Genomic DNA, 19,583 nt, shown 5'->3' on the forward strand with positions numbered 1-19,583 from the left:
GGCCTTAATCCAACATGACTGAAATCCTTTCAAAAAGGGAAAGTTAGACACAGACAGATCTGCTCAGTGAGAAGATGGCAATGTGAAGACAGAGGACTGAAATGATGCTTCTACAAGCCAAAGAACACCAAAGATTGCCAGCAAAACAACTGAAGCTAGGAAGAGACAACGAAGAACCTTTTCCCTACAGGTTCAGAGGGAGCAGGGCCCTGCTAACACCTTGATTTCAGACTTCTAGCCTCTAGAACTGTAAGACAATAAATATCCTGTTGTTCCAGACCACACAGTTTATGGTACTTTGTTATGACAGCCCTAGCAAAAGCTAACAAAGTTGGCTAAAGGCAGTCTCTGTTACTTGCAACCAAAGTACCTTGCCTCAATAAAAATGGTTTTGAATGCCAGATATGTCCTTCACAGATGCTTTGTTCTAAGTAAGAATACCTTTGTTTTTATTCAGTATACCTCCAGATCATAGCTCAAATTACAGCATCCCCTCATCTACCAACCCAAGGAAGGCAATCAAGGGATAAGTGAAAAATATTGGGTTGGCCAAAAAGTTCCTTTGGGTTTTTCCGTAAGATGTTACGGAAAAACCCAAAGGAACTTTTTGGCCAACCCAATAGATGTCCCCCCTACCTTTGCTGTATAATTTATAATTTTTGAGGTTTGGAACAGATGTCAAGATACTGGGTAAAGATAAGACTTTAGGAATTTGGGTTGGATCTCCATTGTCATATAAATCTAAAAATTCAAAAAGACAAAGCCAAATTAAACACCTTGCAGGACAGAAGGTATGTTTGAGGAAGCAAGATGTTCTTCTGACTTCCATAAGTGGATATGGATGTTTAGAGGATTATGTTGGGAAGACAATAGAATTTACAGAAGAGGACTTTGAATACATGGTTATATTGGTGCTCATAACGTTTTTATGAAAGCCTTTCTTTCTAAGTCTAACTTGGCCAGGGTGACTGTCTGATTCCCATGGCATGATGAATATCCTGTCGACAATAAGATCTCCCCAAGTTCTGCTGTCCAAATGTTCTATGCTTTAATTTGCACTACCCTAGGCTATTAGGAGCTGCTGCTACAGAGAAATAAATAATGGTGACGGGTTTCCTTTGGAAACTCAACTTCAAGGGGGATCCTGTGGATGTAGTACACATGCTACCAATCCCTTATGCATTTACATACACAGTCTGTGCCCTGGACAATGAGTGCTTGCAATAAAGTTGCTTGGACAGCTCATTTCCCAAGGGGCTAAGGTGGGACACAGCCATGGTTTCTTGCACAGAGAGCTGCAGAAAGTTACTCTTGCATGATGTGAGGTGGCTGGGCAAGCCTGGGAAAAATCCTTCATTCCCTACTTTAAAAATTAGCAATAAGTAAAGGGAAAAAAGAATTTCATTTTCTTCAAATTATACTGATTGAATTGTGAATAATAGTAAGGATGAATAAGAAAAATACCAAATTGTGTCTATGTATGTGTTTTACTTAAATCTTCTCCTCTACATCTTCAATCTGGTGCTATATATTACAGTAAAAATAATATGATTTTTAAACGGCACGGAGTAGAGAATATAAGGTTTTTATCTGGAGCTCAAATTAGAGCACTCGATTTTATGGGCCCAAGATTCTTACCAAGGCCTTGGCATCCTTGAGACAGCTGCCATAAATAAGCCACCTCATATTCTTCTAATTTCTTTCCTCATATCTTTCCAATCTTTGCTTTCTAGCAAAGGATCTGAAAAATAAACATCCTCTTGAAGGCTGCATTCAAGAGTGTAAATTAAGTATGTGAAAACAAACATCACTCAATAAAATGATTAATAAAAATTCAGTTCTAGTGTTAACTGACCCTTAAAATTCTAACTTTTGTCTACAGATCAAGGACCAGATAGAAGTCAGAAAACTTGATCTTTACCTATCATGGTTGCTTTTTAATACTTATATTTGGATTATATTACCAGTGCTAATAACAAATATATTTGCCCTATTATGAACTGCCTCCCAAACACATGTACAACACAAATAGACAGAAGCAGCTAGTTAAATTTGCAAGTTATTTGGAGTTTAGGCAAAGCACACTGGCTGAGTTAATAATAAGAGTTACTTTTCATTTACTTACCAAGAGGTCTACCTGTATTATCTCGTTTGGTCCTCACAACTACTTTTGAAATAGGAACTATAAATGCGCCCCTTTCACAGATGAGGAAACAGAAACACAGAAGTGTTGAGATTTGTCCAAGGTCCCACTGGTGGTAAGAACCAAGCTGGGATCTGGCCCAGGCAGCCTGACACAAGGGTCAGGAGGTTAATTTCACTACCATCACTTCACTCTGCCACCTTCCCAAAATCCCCAAGGGATTTATTCTAACTCTTTGCGAGCCACTTTGGAAACATAAAAACAATGAATCTCAAAACTTGAAGGATCCTCAAAATCCTGAAATCCCCACGTTCCCTCTAAAATGAGGTATATCCAAGCCTGCGTGAATGCACTAAGGACTGGGAAGTCACCAAGTCCTGCGACAGTACACTCTAAGCTCAAGGCTCTCCTGAGGTTAAAAGGGTCTCCTCCAAAACTGATCTTCTGTAACTTCCAGTTTTACCCTCTGTCTCAATTTAAAATTTCTCTCTCTAATTCTTCTGCACAGTAGTCCTACAGATATCTGAAGAGAGCTTCTACATTCCTCTTAAGTCTTATTTTCTGCAGGTACAACTATTCCCAGTTGTATTCAACCAGGGTTGATTCTGCATGCCACAGGATATTTGGTAATGCATGGAGACACATTCTGCTGCCATAATTGGAAAGGGTGATGCTACCGGCAACCAGGGGGTAGAGATCAGGGATGCTGCCCCATGTCTTACAAGACACAAGACAGCCCCCTACAACAAAGAATCATCTGGTCTACAAGGACAGTAGTGCCACATTTGAGAAACTTTGGTTTAGAGGAGGAGCCTTTCACCAACAGCAGGGGCTCTGTGTCCTCTGTATGTTACAGTGTGCCATTCCCTCTTAAGAGTGGCAGCCACAAGGAGAGCATCATACTCTGGTGTATCCTGTACAGACCAGAGGAGACAAGAACATCACCTGCTACCCTGCCAGCCATAACTTAATACAACCCGGGGGACACCCAGCAGTACAAGACACCTGCACCTTCTCAGAGCTATGATCTAGGACAGGAGGTAAGAAAAGTCTACCCCTAACTGATCTATAAGTTCCAGAGGTGTTTGCCTGTTCACAATTGTATCCTCAATGCCTAGTACAGTGCTAGATATAGAGTTATGCTCACAAAAGGGCTGAATAAATAGTAAGCCCTGAATAACTACCAATTAAAATAAATTACATTAAAATGTGGAACCAGGTTTTTGGGATGTGAAAGTAGAGGGATGGGGAAAGGCTGTCTCCAGTAAGTGTCTTTTAAGTTGGATTTTAGAGACTGGGCAAGGACAGTGGAGGAGAAAGTATAATCTAGTTGCTGTAAAGAGCATGGACAAAGACCCGGAGACAGAAGTTGTATACATATAAATATATATCCATCTATAAATATACATGCATGTACCCACATACCCATATAAATATAACAGAGTACAAGTTAGCTGGATGGTAGAGTGTTCATATGGAAGTAGAAGAAGTAAGCCTAGAAAGCTGGCTGAAGGGAAGATTTCAGAGCAATGGTTCTCCAACATAGTGTGCTTCAGAATCACCTAGAGAGCTTGTTGAAACACCGATTGCAGGTAGATCTTGAATGGGGCCCAAGAATTTGCATTTCTGATACGTTCTCAAGTGATGTTGCTGCTGGTGGTTTGGGGATCACACTTTGAGAACTACTGTCTTAGAGGTTTTTGAGTGCTATACTCAGAGGAATCACCAGAAGGTTTTTTGAACTGGAAAATGTCCATCACAATCAACACTGCTCTACCAAAGGAGCTGAATTACAACAAACTCAAGAGACAGAGTGGTTGGTTCACAGGCTAGGTGGATAGTATTCATCAGAAAAAACAATTCCGTCTCATCTCAGGACTAATCTATTCGGTCTGTTCTCTAGACTTCCATTGGACAACTGGCATTCTTTTTTAACTAGAAAACTTTTACACAGTGGTTAAGTAAATGTTCAAATGACAAGTGAGGTTCCAGATGGTCAGGATTAACTAAAATGTAGCAAGGATATTTACAAAGTAATATCTTATGCAAAACATTTCTAAGTATTGCTCACAAAACTCCATTAAAACCCGCTTTGGTAGATCAGTCATCAGCTTCCCCAACCACAGCCATGTGTAAATGTGTGATCAAATTGCTTTTAAATGTCTCTGGGGACACAATTTACTTTGACAACTCTTAGAAGGCAGTCATGTATTTTAAGTTCCATGCTAATCTCTTCCCCACTCCTCCTGCAATTAAGGAAAATTCTGCCTCCTCACTTCCTGTCCTCCCAACCACAGTGAGGGCAGAAGTAGCCAACAGAACAACCTGGAACCCTACACTCTCAGAATCAGAGGAGATTTTAGCAGTCACCTTACGTTTTTGCATCTGGGTACCAACTCTGTGGTCTTAGGATCAGTTACTTAACCTCTCCAAGATTCAGTTTCCTCATCTATAAAGTGGAGATCATTATGTCCAGCTCATTGATTGGCTGTGGGAACTGATGAAATAATACGTTTAAAACTTAGGAAGTTCCTGGCACATAAAGCTTAATAAATAGCAGTTACTATTTTTATTCTCAGCCCCTCTGATATTATATGTATACATATACTTATTTCATGCATGTTATTGTAAGCAAAGTTAAATACATTTTGGAACCAGGGACTCTAAATTATTTAACAAATAAAATAGAAGCCACTGGGTTCAACAGCTCTCTTAGTAGTTGATTCTAAGAAACAAAAGGTAAATGAGTTGGTCCCTAAGGTGAATGGAAATGATGAGACCATACTGGCTACAATCAATGGGGTTGATTAGATGCAGTATCCTCTCATAGACTTAATCCAGGCCCAGCTCTTCTAACTGAGATGGCTGAAGACAGCATCTTGGGTGATCACTGAGCTCAAATTTCCAATCAAGATCAGCTAAAGGCCCCTCCCACCCCCCCCCAGCCTGACTGAGCCAGAGCCCCCTAATCAGCTGCTACTTTAACCCCATCCTGTCTGGGTGGGTAACAGATGCCGTCAGGTGACCTAGATGCAGAGGCAGGGCCAAATCCAAAGCTGAACCCCAGGAGCTGTGCGAACAAAGAAGAGAAAGGGAAATTTCTCCCAGAAGGCTCAGGAGCAGCGGATTAAATCTCCACAATCAACATGATGTACGCTGCATCTCTAGAATAACTGAATAGACAACAAATCATCCCAAAATTGAGTCGGTGCACTTTGGGAGCAACTGTAGACTTGGGGTTTGCTTTCTGCATCTAATTTCTTTCTGATTTTATGTTTATCTTAGTTTAGTATTTAGAGCTTATTATCATTGGTAGATTTGTTTACTGATTTGGTTGCTCTCTTCCTTTATATATATTTTTTTTTCTTTTTTTTTTTCCTTTTTCTCTTTTTGTGAGAGTGTATGTGTATGCTTCTTTGTGTGATTTTTCTCACTATAGCTTTGCTTTTACCACTTATCCTAGGGTTCTGTCTGTCCTTTTTTTTTTTTTTTTTAAGTATAGTTTCAGCACTTGCTATCATTGGTGGATTTGTTTATTGGTTTGGTTGCTCTCTTCTTTCTTTCTTTCTTTTTATTACTTTTTTATTTTTAATAATTTTTTTTATTTTAATAACACTATTTTATTTATTTATTTATTTATTTTTTCTTTCATTCTCTTTTTTTTTCCTCTTTTCTTATGAGCCATGTGGCTGACAGGGCCTTGGTGCTCCACCCAGGTGTCAGGCCCGAGCCTCTGAGGTGGGAGAGCCAAGTTCAGGACATTGGTCCACCAGAGACCTCCTGGCCCCATGTAATATCAATCGGCGAGAGCTCTCCCAGAGATGTCCATCTCAATGCTAAGACCCAGCTCCACTCAACGACCAGCAAGCTACAGTGCTGGACACCCCATGCCAAATAACTACAAGACAGGAACACAACCTGACCCATTTGCAGAGAGACTGCCTAAAATCATAATAAGTTCACAGACACCCCAAAACACACCAACGGATGTGGTCCTCCCCATAAGAAAGACAAGATCCAGCCTCATCAACCAGAACACAGGCACCAGTGCCTTCCACCAGGAAGCCTACACAACCCACTGAACCAACCTTACCCACTGGAGGCAGACACCAAAAACAACAGGAACTACAAACCTGTAGCCTGTGAAAAGGAGACACCAAATGGAATTAATTGAGCAAAATGAGAAGACAGAAAAATACACAGCAGATGAAGGAGCACGGTAAAAACCAACCAGACCAAACAAATGAAGAGGAAATAGGCAGTCTACCTAAAAAAGAATTCAGAGTAATGATAGTAAAGATGATCCAAAATCTTGGAAATAGAATGGAGAAAATACAAGAAACGTTTAACAAGGACCTAGAAGAACTAAAGAGCAAACAAACAATGATGAACAAAACAATAAATGAAATTAAAAATTCTCTAGAAGGAATCAATAGCAGAATAACTGAGACAGAAGAACGGATAAGTGACCTGGAAGATAAAAGAGTGGAAATAACTACCGCAGAGCAGAATAAAGAAAAAAGAATGAAAAGAATTGAGGACAGTCTCAGAGATCTCTGGGACAACATTAAATGCACCAACATTCAAATTATAGGGGTCCCAAAGAAGAAGAGAAAAAGAAAGGGACTGAGAAAATATTTGAAGAGATTATAGTTGAAAACTTCCTTAATACGGGAAAGGAAATAGTTAAACAAGTCCAGGAAGTGCAGAGAGTCCCATACAGGATAAATCCAAGGAAAAACATACCAAGACACATATTAATCAAACTATCAAAAATTAAATACAAAGAAAAAATATTAAAAGCAGCAAGAGAAAAGCAACAAATAACATACAAGGGAATCCCCATAAGGTTAACAGCTGATCTTTCAGCAGAAACTGCGCAAGCCAGAAGGGAGTGGCAGGACATATTTAAAGTGATGAAAGGGAAAAATCTACAACCAAGTTTATTCTACCCAGCAAGGGTCTCCTTCAGATTCGATGGAGAAATTACAACCTTTACAGACAAGCAAAAGCTAAGAGAATTCAGAAACACCAAACCAGCTTTACAACAAATGCTAAAGGAACTTCTCTAGGCAAGAAACACAAGAGAAGGAAAACACCTACAATAACAAACCCAAAGCAATTAAGAAAATGGGAATAGGAACATACATATTGATAACTACCTTAAATGTAAATGGATTAAATGCTCCAACCAAATGATATATACTGGCTGAATGGATACAAACACAAGACCCATATATATGCTGTCTACAAGAGACCCACCTCAGACCTAGGGACACATACAGACTGAAAGTGAGGGGATGGAAAAAGATACTCCATGCAAATGGACATCAAAAGAAAGCTGGAGTAGCAATTCTCGTATCAGACAAAATAGACTTTAAAATAAAGACTATTACAAGAGACAAAGAAGGACACTACAGAATGATCAAGGGATCAATCCAAGAAGAAGAAGATATAACAACTGTAAACATTTACGCACCCAACATAGCAGCACCTCAGTACATAAGGCAAATGCTAACAGCCATAAAAGGGGAAATCGACAGTAACACAATCATAGTAGAGGACTTTAACACCCCACCTTCACCAATGGATAGAGCATCCAAAATAAAAATAAATAAGGAAACACAAGCTTTAAATGATACATTAAACAAGATGGACTTAATTGATATTTATAGGACATTCCATCCAAAAGCAACAGAATATACTTTCTTCTCAAGTGCTCATGGAACATTCTCCAGGATAGATCATATCTTGGGTCACAAATCAAGCCTTGGTAAATTTAAGAAACTTGAAATCATATCAAGTATCTTTTCCGACCACAACGCTATGAGACTAGACAGCAATTACAGGAAAAAATCTGTAAAAAATACAAACACGTGGAGGCTAAATAATACACTACTAAATAACCAAGAGAACACTGAAGAAATCAAAGAGGAAATCAAAAAATACCTAGAAACAAATGACAATGAAAACCCGATGACCCAAAACCTATGGAATGAAGCAAAAGCAATTCCATTGTATTGTTTACAGCAATACGATCCTACCTCAAGAAACAAGAAACATCTCAAATAAACAACCTAACCTTACACCTAAAGCAATTAGAGAAAGAAGAACAAAAAAACCCCAAAGATAGCAGAAGGAAAGAAACCATAAAAATCAAATCAGAAATAAATGTAAAAGAAATGAAGGAAACGATAGCAAAGATCAATAAAACTAAAAGCTGGTTCTTTGAGAAGATAAACAAAATTGATAAACCATTAGCTAGACTCATCAAGAAAAAAAGGGAGAAGATTGAAATCAATATAATTAGAAATGAAAAAGGAGAAGTAACAACTGACACTGAAGAAATACAAAGGATCCTGAGAGATTATTACAAGCAACTATGTGCCAATAAAATGGACAACCTGGAAGAAATGGACAATTCTTAGAAAAGCACAACCTTCCAAGACTGAACCAGGAAGAAATAGAAAATATAAACAGGCCAATCACAAGCACTGAAATTGAAACTGTGATTAAAAATCTTCCAACAAACAGAAGCCCAGGACCAGATGGCTTCACAGGCGAATTCTATCAAACGTTTAGAGAAGAGCTAACACCTATCATTCTCAAGCTCTTCCAAAATATAGCAGAGGGTGGAACACTCCCAAATTCATTCTACGAGGCCACCATCACCCTGATACCAAAACCAGACAAAGATGTCACAAAAAAAGAAAACTACACGCCAATATCACTGATGAACATAGATGCAAAAATCCTCAACAGAAAACTAGCAAACATAATCCAACAGCACATTAAAAGGATCACACACCATGATCAAGTGGGGTTTATCCCAGGAATGCAAGGATTCTTCAATGTATGCAAATCAATCAATGTGATACACCATATTAACAAATTGAAGGAGAAAAACCATATGATCATCTCAATTGATGCAGAAAAAGCTTTTGACAAATTTCAACACCCATTTATGATAAAAACCCTCCAGAAAGTAGGCATAGAGGGAGGTTACCTCAACATAATGAAGGCCATATATGACAAACCCTCAGCAAACATCATTCTCAATGGTGAAAAACTGAAACCATTTCCTCTAAGATCAGGAACAAGACAAGGTTGTCCACTCTCACCATTATTATTCAACACAGTTTCGGAAGCTCTAGCCACAGCAATCAGAGAAGATAAAGAAATAAAGGGAATCCACATTGGAAAAGAAGAAGTTAAGCTGTCACTGTTTGCAGATGACATGATGTTATACATAGAGAATCCTAAAGATGTTACCAGAAAAGTACGAGAGCTAATCAATGAAATTGGTAAAGTAGCAGGACACAAAATTAATGCACAGAAATCTCTTGCATTCCTATACACTAATGATGAAAAATCTGAAAGAGAAATTAAGGAAACACTCCCATTTACCACTGCAACCAAAAGAATAAAATACCTAGGAATAAACCTACTTAAGGAGACAAAAGACCTGTATGCAGAAAACTGTAAGACACTGATGAAAGAAAATAAAGATGTTACAAACAGATGGAGAGGTATACAATGTTCTTGGATTGGAAGAATGAACATTGTGAAAAGGACTGTACTACCCAAAGCAATCTATAGATTCAATGCAATCCCTGTCAAACTACCAATGGCATTTTTCAGAGAACTAGAACAAAAAATTTCACAATTTGTTTGGAAACACAAAAGACCCTGAATAGCCAAAGCAATCTTGAGAAAGAAAAATGGCGTTGCAGGAATCAGGCTCCCAGACTTCAGACTATACTACAAAGCTACAGTAATCAAGACAGTATGGTACTGGCACAAAAACATAAATATAGATCAATGGAACAGGATAGAAAGCCCAGAGATAAACCCACGCACATATGGTCACCTTGTCTTTGATAAAGGAGGCAAGCATATACACTGGAGAAAAGACAGTCTCTTCAATAAGTGGTGCTGGGAAAACTGGACAGCTACATGTAAAAGAATGAAATTAGAGCACTCCCTAATACCATACACAAAAATAAACTCAAAACAGATTAAAGACCTAAATGTAAGGCCAGACACCATCAAACTCTTAGAGGAAAACATAGGTAGAACACTCTATGACATAAATCACAGCAAGATCCTTTTTGACCCACCTCCTAGAGAAATGGAAATAAAAACAAAAATAAACAAATGGGACCTAATGAAACTTAAAAGCTTTTGCACAGCAAAGGAAACCATAAACAAGACGAAAAGACAACCCTCAGAATGGTAGAAAATATTTGCAAATGAAGCAACTGACAAAGTATTAATCTCCAAAACACACAAGCAACTCATGCAGCTCAATATCAAAAAAACAAACAACCCAATATAAAAATGGGCAGAAGACCTAAATAGACATGTCTCCAAAGAAGATATACAGATTGCCAACAAACACATGAAAGAATGCTCAACATCATTAATCATTAGAGAAATGCAAATCAAAACTACAATGAGATATCATCTCACACCGGTCAGAATGGCCATCGTCAAAAAATCTACAAACAATAAATGCTGGAGAGGGTGTGGAGAAAAGGGAACCCTCTTCCACTGTTGGTGGGAATGTAAATTGATACAGCCACTATGGAGAACAGTATGGAGGTTCCTTAAAAAACTAAAAATAGAACTACCATACGACCCAGCAATCCTACTACCGGGCATATACCCTGAGAAAACGACAACTCAAAAAGAGTCATGTACCAAAATGTTCATTGCAGCTCTATTTACAATAGCCAGGACATGGAAGCAACCTAAGTGTCCATCGACAGATGAATGGATAAAGAATATGTGGCACATATATACAATGGAATATTACTCAGCCATAAAAAGAAACGAAATTGAGTTATTTGTAGTGAGGTGGATGGACCCAGAGTCTGTCATACAGAGTGAAGTAAGTCAGAAAGAGAAATACAAATACCGTATACTAACACATATATATGGAACCTAAAAAAAAAAAAAAAAAAAAAAGGTTCTGAAGAACCTAGGGGCAGGACAGGAATAAAGACACAGACGTAGAGAATGGACTTGAGGACACGGGGAGGGGGAAGGGTAAGCTGGGACGAAGTGAGAGAGTGGCATGGACATAGATACACTACCAAATGTAAAATAGAAAGCTAGTGGGAAGGAGCCGCATAGCACAGGGTGATCAGCTCAGTGCTTTGTGACCACCTAGAGGGGTGGGATAGGGAGGGTGAGAGGGAGGGAGATGCAAGAGGGAAGAGATATGGGGATATATGTATATGTGTAACTGATTCACTTTCTTATAAAGCAGAAACTAACACACCATTGTAAAGCAATTATACTCCAATAAAGATGTTAAAAAAGAAAAAAAAAAAAAAAGATGGCCACTTCTCTCATCCAGAGGTAAGGCATCTGTCCCCTTCCCACAGGGCTGCCCTGTGACTTGTTTGACCAACAGAGTACATTGGAAGTGTTGTATGCCAGTCCCAGGCCCAATTGTTAAGAGGACTCTTGGTTTCTTGGAGCCAGGAGCTGTCACATAAAAAATCTAGCATGCATCAACATAAGATCATGAACAGGGACCACAGGGGAGAGACTCCCTTCTGTCAGAGATATGGATTGGTTCTCCATCTCTGTCCTGGTTTTTTTTGTTTTTTGGGGGGGGGGGGGTTTGGCCATGCCACGTGACTTGTGGGAGCTTAGTTCCCCAACCAGGGAGTGAACCCAGGCCCCAGCTGTGAAAGAGCCAAGTCCTAACCACTGGACCGCCAGGGAACTCCCTCTGCCCTGGTTTTTTATAGTACCTTGTAGATATCTGTGACATAGCATTTCTCTAACTGTAATAATTATCCACTTCCTTCTCTGCTACAATTACTATTATTCCTACTATACACACCACCTATTTTTGGAGAACATACTCTGTGTCAGAAGTCTATACTACATTGTATCTAATTCCTACAGCAACTCTGCAAGGCAACATTCAACATCCACATTTTAAATATAAGGAAACTGAGGCTCAGAGAATTTAATCCATTTGCCCAACATCACACAGCCAGGATATGGTAGAACTGGGACTTAAACCTACATTTGCCAAAGTCCATGCCCTGGTAATGCTGACAGAAAGCAAGCCTAGACAAAAGTACCCCTATCTAGGAAGAGGAAGTATGCAGTGCCCTTTAAGCTTTTTTAGCTGAGGACACAAGAAAAAAGACATATTTAAATATTAACCCGACAGATAAGATAATACACAGGAATAATAACTAAGAAGCTACTGCAATAATCTGAAATGGGATGAAAAAATGTATAAAAAGGAGGAAGATGGATTTGAAAGATATTTATGAAAATATAGCTATGACTTGGCATCCAGCTGGTCATGGTAGATAAATAAAAGATGTCCTCAGAGAATTACCTTTAAATGACTAAAAGCTGACTAATAAATGCACCTTTGATGTACAAAGTGGAAGAGGATATCTGTTTACGATGGAAATTTCCACTTTGAGCACACTGGGTTTGAGACGACAGAAAGATGCTTAAGGCAAGATGTCGAACAGGCAGCTAGCTGTTCAACAGAGGCCAGAGGACCCAGCATGGGACAAGACTGCAGGAGAGATGAGGGCAGAGGTGCAAGCAAAGCCACAGGATGGGTGAGCTCTCTAAAAAAGAGAAGGGAGATACCCAGGGCTGGAAGGCTGAGGGTCTAACCTTGAAGGACACTCAGCTATGCAAATAGGAAGAAAAAGACAAGTGTCAGTGTCTAGGAAGGCACCCACAATAGTCACCAGGAATTTGCATTGGGAAAGGGAAACAATAATGGAATAATAACTGTAGTTAACATTTATTGAATGCTTACTAGTTGCCACACACTAGTTTACGTTCTTTGCATATAATCAGTAATTTAGTCTTCACAAACTCCAAATGGAATATACTATAATTAATACAATTTTGCTGATGAGAAGATAAAACCCAGAGAATTTCAATAACTTCCTTAAGATCATACAATTGGTAACTGGTCAATCTGGGATTGAATCCAGGAAACCTAGCACCCCAGGCCTCGTTCTTATATATCTATATATCAAGATTTCTAAAAGGGTAGAAAATCTAACACTAAAGTCATATCAAACCACAAGTCACATCTGAGAGCATTCTATGCTCAGCTAAACATGCCTGGAGCAGCTACTGGGGATCTGTAAGAAGAACACAGAAACGGATGAGATAAAGGCTGACTCTCAAGGAGCTGGTAGTCTAGGGTGAGACAGATAAATAAACCAATTATTAAAATGAGTGATAACTGCTATGTTAATATTTAACATTCTGTGGGAGCTCAGAGAAAGAAATAACAAATTTTCTTTGGGAATGAAGCTCAGCCAGTTAGTGGAGAAGGTGAGTATTGAAGAAGGGTGGATGTCCACCAGGAAAAGAAAAGGAACTCAAGACACAGGGGCAACATGGAATTACAAGGAAACACACCATACTCAGGAAATGATAACAGACCACCCATGGGTGGGAGTAGAGATAGGAAAGGCATAGACTGAGGATAATTCTGGGAAAAGGACTGAAAGATAAGCTAAGAATTTAGCCTATATTCGATAATGTGAAACTGAAAAACCTCTGGGGCTTTTGCACATGCTGATTTCTAGAACTGTCACTCCCCATACCTCACCCTCTCCCCCTTCACCTACTGGCATCTATATCATCTACAGATCCTAGCTTCAGCAACACTTCTTCTGAAAGCTTTCCCTGCACTGGAGGTCACGTGCTCCAACGACTTCCTTGACTTCCCCTTATTCTATTTCAATGACCACCAATTTTACTATAATTACCTATTCACTATCTGTATTCTCCACTAGACTAAAATCTCTGTGATTCAGAGCTTTTCTGATTGTTCACCACTGCACTTCCAGTGCTCTACTCACCTTGTGGCAATTAGTAAGCACTCAATAAATATTTAATGAAATTAATATAAAAATAAGATTTCATATCCTCTAGCATGAAACTCAACAAATATTATTATTACATACAAAGCATGAACCTCAAAGAGTATGTGAGAAGGGGAAACTTATAATCCCCACTCCTTGCAGAAACGTATTTCAATCCTATTGGGAAAACAAATGTAATTGTGTGACACAAGTTCACAGTGACAGACACTTCATTTATACATTACAAAATTGAGTTATGCTCCAGGGAGATCGTTAAGAAATGCAGGCACACTTATCTCCAGCACAGGATGAAATATGCAATCTTTGAGTCAGAATTGTATGTTTTACTATACAAGCAAAATTGTTTTAAAAGAAAATCTGTGACTGAGGAACTATTGGAGGATTTTTGCAGATAAAACACATCAAATTCCTGGGCTGCCAAGAGGAAGGGTGACAATTCAGATGGACATATCAAAGAGAAAATCTTGCAATGCTATAGATGATGGTATCCTCAATGAAGTGAAATAGCTGTTTTGAAGGGAACTACATTTGAGCCAAATGCAGGGCAAAATACAGCATGATCAGAGAAAGAGGATAGGAATGGTTAAAAGTCTGAGAAGTATGGCATATGAAGCCAGTGGAAGGATCTAGCAATATGTGGCATAATATAAAGAAGACTTGGGGATGACACACCTCTGTCATGTTGTGGAGGCTCCATAAAGATACCTGTAAGTCCTTTGGTCAGCTTAAGAGAAGTTGATAGCTGCTATCCTCGTCTGCCCAACATCCCTCTTTCCAGAGGGAAATGCCATTTTCCTGCAACATATGTTTCTGGTAAAGCTGGCAGTCACAGTGCCTCACCTCTGCCCAGCAACCTGATGTGTCATCCCCACACCACGATGGTTAATCACGAGGAGAGTGTCTGACTCAAGCAAAGCCAACCAAAGTTCTTCAATGAGAAATAGCATTTGTTTCTCTTCTTTGGGCTCATGAGTTAAGGATGGTTTAAGACACATGTTTGACTATAGCTATTTTTCTGAACACAGCCTGAGAATGAATCCAACAACAAAACAGCATAGGGACAAAGAGAGAGATATAAATATGGGGACAGACATAGAGACATAGAGACAGAGAGGGAGACACGGAGAGAAAGAGAAGGAAAGAAGGAGACAAAAAGGAGAGGGAGACAGAGACACGGGGAGAGAGCTAGACTAGATGATAATGTTCAAGCCCTGCAGAGCCATGTCTGAAGCCTGACTTTTCAGCTATGAACCAATCAGTTTATCTTCTGTTACATGATGCTGAAAAATACCTTAGTAATACATCATCCGAGAAGCAAGTTGGTAAAAACACTATACTCAGGCAATTCATTAGGATATATACAGAGAAAGCCCTCTTCAAAGTCTTATTTAAAACATAAACCCATTTGAATAAACTAAAGACATGTTCACATAACAAGTTTGCTTATTGTATATGAAACGATTGGGATTTAGAGGGGGCTACTATTTACAGTTGTTAACTCTAGGGTGTACAGTGGTGGAGGTGGAGAGGAAGAAATGGGGACATTTTTACATTATTACTTGTGAAATGATGACCTTTTTTTTTTTACAATGCTCAGGTATTATTATTACGATTTTTTTTAAACTGTGATGATTATAAAAGATCTTGTTGAAATAGATCAAACACAAGGTCATGAACTGGGGTGGGGTGATCAAAGATGAAGGTGAGGGTCTTCGAGAGGAAGAATCTGCCAACAGGAGATGGTGAAGGCTCCCTTGGGGGGAGATTCTAGGGCATTTTGTGAGGAAGCAGAGAGAACTCACTGATCAGAAAGATGTCCATGCTCCCCACCTTGTTCTGACCTCAGAGGGAACTTTTAACACTAAAGTCAGAATGTTCTCAGCAATTTGAGGAATGTGCTGTCCCAGGAGCACTTTCAGCTAAAAGGCTATTGTGGACATGCTTACATTCAAGAGGTGTTAACTTCTAGCAAAGAGAAAACTGAATACATATTTCAGAAATTAGTAAAAATGAAGGCTCCCAACCAAAATCCAAATGACCATCCAGCCTAACCAACACTACCCCCTACTGCGCCCATATAACCATTGTTAATAGTTTGGTACAATTTCATTCCTACTCTCTCTCACACTCACTCATTCATGTACACCCAGATACAAACACCTATATATTTACTTTACAAAAGTGGAATTATTCTAAACATTAGAGTCTGAAACTTGCTTTTTTTCCCCACATAATAAACCAGTGATATCTTTCTAGGACAACACATGAGCTATTTCTCATGGTTTTTAATGGCTGCATTATATTCCACATTAAAAACCAGTACTCTGTTACAAATACTTGGTTGGTTTTAATTTTCACAGTAACCTTAGATTTAAAATAACCAACTGTATGTAAAGCTTTAATGCAGTTTTTGACCTCCCGTGACCCATACTATATGATGCATGTATTTCAATCATATTTTGGAAAATACTTCTAATGAGTCAATAAACTTTCATTAATAGGTTTCGATTCTCAAAGCACCAGGAAGCATAGTGGATAGAAGATGGTGGTTGGAGAAATGCATTCAATAATATATTAATGAAGTCTTGCATTTTACTTTGATACAGAGGTCTGCCATCTGGGTGGAATTAGGAATCAAGGTGAGCATTCTTGCTCGAGAGGCACTACCCTGTATCAGTCACCCCCAAAGACTCAGGGCAGCTTTAGAGAGAAGGACAAGATATCTTGCCAGGAGTCACTTGGCGAGCAGCAACATCACACCTCTCTGAGACATTCACTCTGTACTTCGGGCTGTCTCATGACAGCCCAATTGTCATGCTGGGAGGAATACAGCAAAATAGAAGCTAGATGTAAATAAATCATACTCTTTCAGACTAAAATGTCCTGTAACATCCAGAGTGAACCTTCTACCTCAATGAGAATGTCACTCTTGGGACAGGAAATGATGGGAGATAAATGGTAAGTTTCCAAGACTCCCAGAAGAAAACAAAACCATTTGACTCCGTTTAACTTACAGTATTAGAATTTTGATGTCCACTATCAGAGAAGGAAATGGAATTATTGGCAGAACTATTAAAAAAAGAGAATGTGCTGAACAGTCCATTTGTTCAATGGTGTTTACAAAATACCTAAATCAGTGTTTATGTAATTACTGGTTAACTATCAATCTCTCAATTAAAAGGTAAGTTCTGTGAGGGGAGGAGCCTTGTCCTTATTCATGTCCTTGATCTTTTTCCCATTGGGGGAGATAGAGACATTTAAGAAAAAATTAAAGAAAAATCAATTGTGGTTTTAATCACAATTGCACTAAGTTTTCAAAGGAGAAGGATGGTTTTGATTGGCTCAGAGAGGACTTCTGCAAGGAAGAGAGGATTGAGCTAAAATGTGAAAGACATTCAAGAGAGGAGGGAGCAAAGGAGCTTTCTGGGCAGAGGCATGAGCCAAGGCTGAAGTGGCTGAGCACAGAGCACTGGAAAAAGAGAAAAAATGTCAAGAGTGATGCTGGTGAAGGGCATGAAGGGCATGACGAGGGGATGGGAACACAGACAGGAAATAGATGGTGCAAAACCCTACAGGTCAAGGAGTTTGGTCTTATCCTCAGTGCAATGAACAGCCATTGAAGGGTTTTAAGCAAAGGAACAATGGGATAAGAGCTGCAGTATTGAAAAGATCGCTATGAGATCTTGTAAGTATCAAGTGGATTAGCAGGGATAAAATAGCGGATAAATTAGTGGGGATAAAATAGGAGATTGTTGCAGCGACATACAAGAGATGATATTAGTTTGCACTAGGATGACAGAAATGGGAAGAAATAGACTAGGATCTGTGCAGGAAGAAAAATCAGTAGGACTTGTCATTATTTAAATGTAGAGGATAAGGGAAGACCACGTTAAGAGTAACTACCTGGTTTCTGGATGTGGCAGCTGCTGGAAAAGCCATTCGTTGAGGAGGAGGTCCAAGTTTGGTAAGAAAGATCATGAGTTGTATGGATAGTTACAAGAAACTGGAACTAACATCCACTAACATGGAGGGCTGCACCAAGCTGGGCCAATGCTATGCCTTAAATGGATCATGTAACTTCACCCTAACTGCCATCCGATAAAATAGGTGCTATTGCCCGCATTTTCAGAGGTAAGAAAACCGAGGCTCAGCAAGGCTTAGTAACTTATCACCATTCTCAGAGCTAAAAATTGGCTGAGCTGGGATTTGAACCCGGATTACCTCAGTTCTAAAGCCGATGGTTCTTAATTACCAGCCCATACTGCTTCATGACAACTGAGGACTACTCAGGGAAAATTTCATGGTTTCAAAAGGTGATAGTCAACCTGGAACTCTGAAGCCAAACCTTCCTAGGAAACCTTCAATTCTTCTCTCAAGGCTGCCCAGAGAAAACCATCCACATCAGGAAGATGATTCTACATTTCCCCCAATTCTTCACTCCCCACCCGCTCAGGATTTTTGCCCAAACCTCAAGGTTACCTCCAGGTGCCCTCATCTTCTCAGCTTTGCCTTCTCCAAGTTCCTATAATACTTTCAGTCTCACCACTTATTTTGGCAACGATCACATGCAGGCTACCCTGCAGGATGTCCATATATTTTCTGTTTCCTCACATTTTATTTTTTCTAATGTGAACTTTTTTTTACAGTATATACTGACTGTCTTAAAAAGTCTTTCATGCACTGAAATCAGATTGTTGTAAATAAGCTAATAAACACAGATTTCAAACTCTGACACTACGGTTCTGCCTGCCAACCAACAGTCCTGTTTTACCAATGGTATCATTTCTAGTTGTAGAGTGGAATCTCATTATACATTGCATTTAAATTACGTACATTCATCTATACGTTCTTGGCAGAGCAAGAGAGAGGGAACATGTACAGTTTAAATAGAGCAGGCCATTACGCCTGCCATTCCAATCAATAAGCACCTGTTCCATAAAATAGGAGATGAATTTGCTGTTCCCTCAGCGGGTTTCAGTGCCTAAGGATCTTTCACAGCATGAGTAATTATCTGGGAAAACTCTGATTTTAGTGTATAAAGGTACGTATTTTATTTTATTTTATTTAAAAAAAATGTTTATATCTTTATTGGAGTATAATTGCTTTACACTGTTGTTAGTTTCTACTGTACAACAACATGAATCAGCTATATGTATACACATATCCCCATATCCCCTCCCTCTTGAGCCTCCCTCCCACCCTCCCTATCCCACCCCTCTAGGTGGTCACAAAGCATCAAGCTGATCCCCCTGTGCTATGCGGCTCCTTCCCACTAGCTATCCATTATACATTTGGTAATGTGTATATGTCAGTGCTACTGCCTCACTTCGTCCCAGCTTCCCCTTCCCCCCCACCTCTTCCCCTTCCTCAAGTCTGTTCTCTATGTCTGCATCTTTATTCCTGCCCTGCCACTAGGTTCATCAGTAAAAGGTACATATTTTAGATATAGCACAATCTCTAATTTTAAGTCAACTATTCTTCCTATTCCTCTACTAAAGAAACAGTGACCTATCCCAAGACTAGGTGGAAAGCTGGGTCTT

At 39.3% G+C, this 19,583-nt stretch overlaps 1 protein-coding gene across 7 annotated transcripts in view; it reads right to left on the reverse strand.

Moving 5' to 3' along the window:
* Nucleotides 1–19,583, reverse strand: part of HTR4 (5-hydroxytryptamine receptor 4) — a 394,426-nt gene that overhangs the window by 59,481 nt on the left and 315,362 nt on the right. The gene's annotated exons all lie outside the window — the stretch shown is intronic.

This window comes from Eschrichtius robustus, chromosome 2 (genome assembly GCF_028021215.1).
Source record: "Eschrichtius robustus isolate mEscRob2 chromosome 2, mEscRob2.pri, whole genome shotgun sequence".
Lineage (NCBI taxonomy): Eukaryota > Metazoa > Chordata > Mammalia > Artiodactyla > Eschrichtiidae > Eschrichtius > Eschrichtius robustus.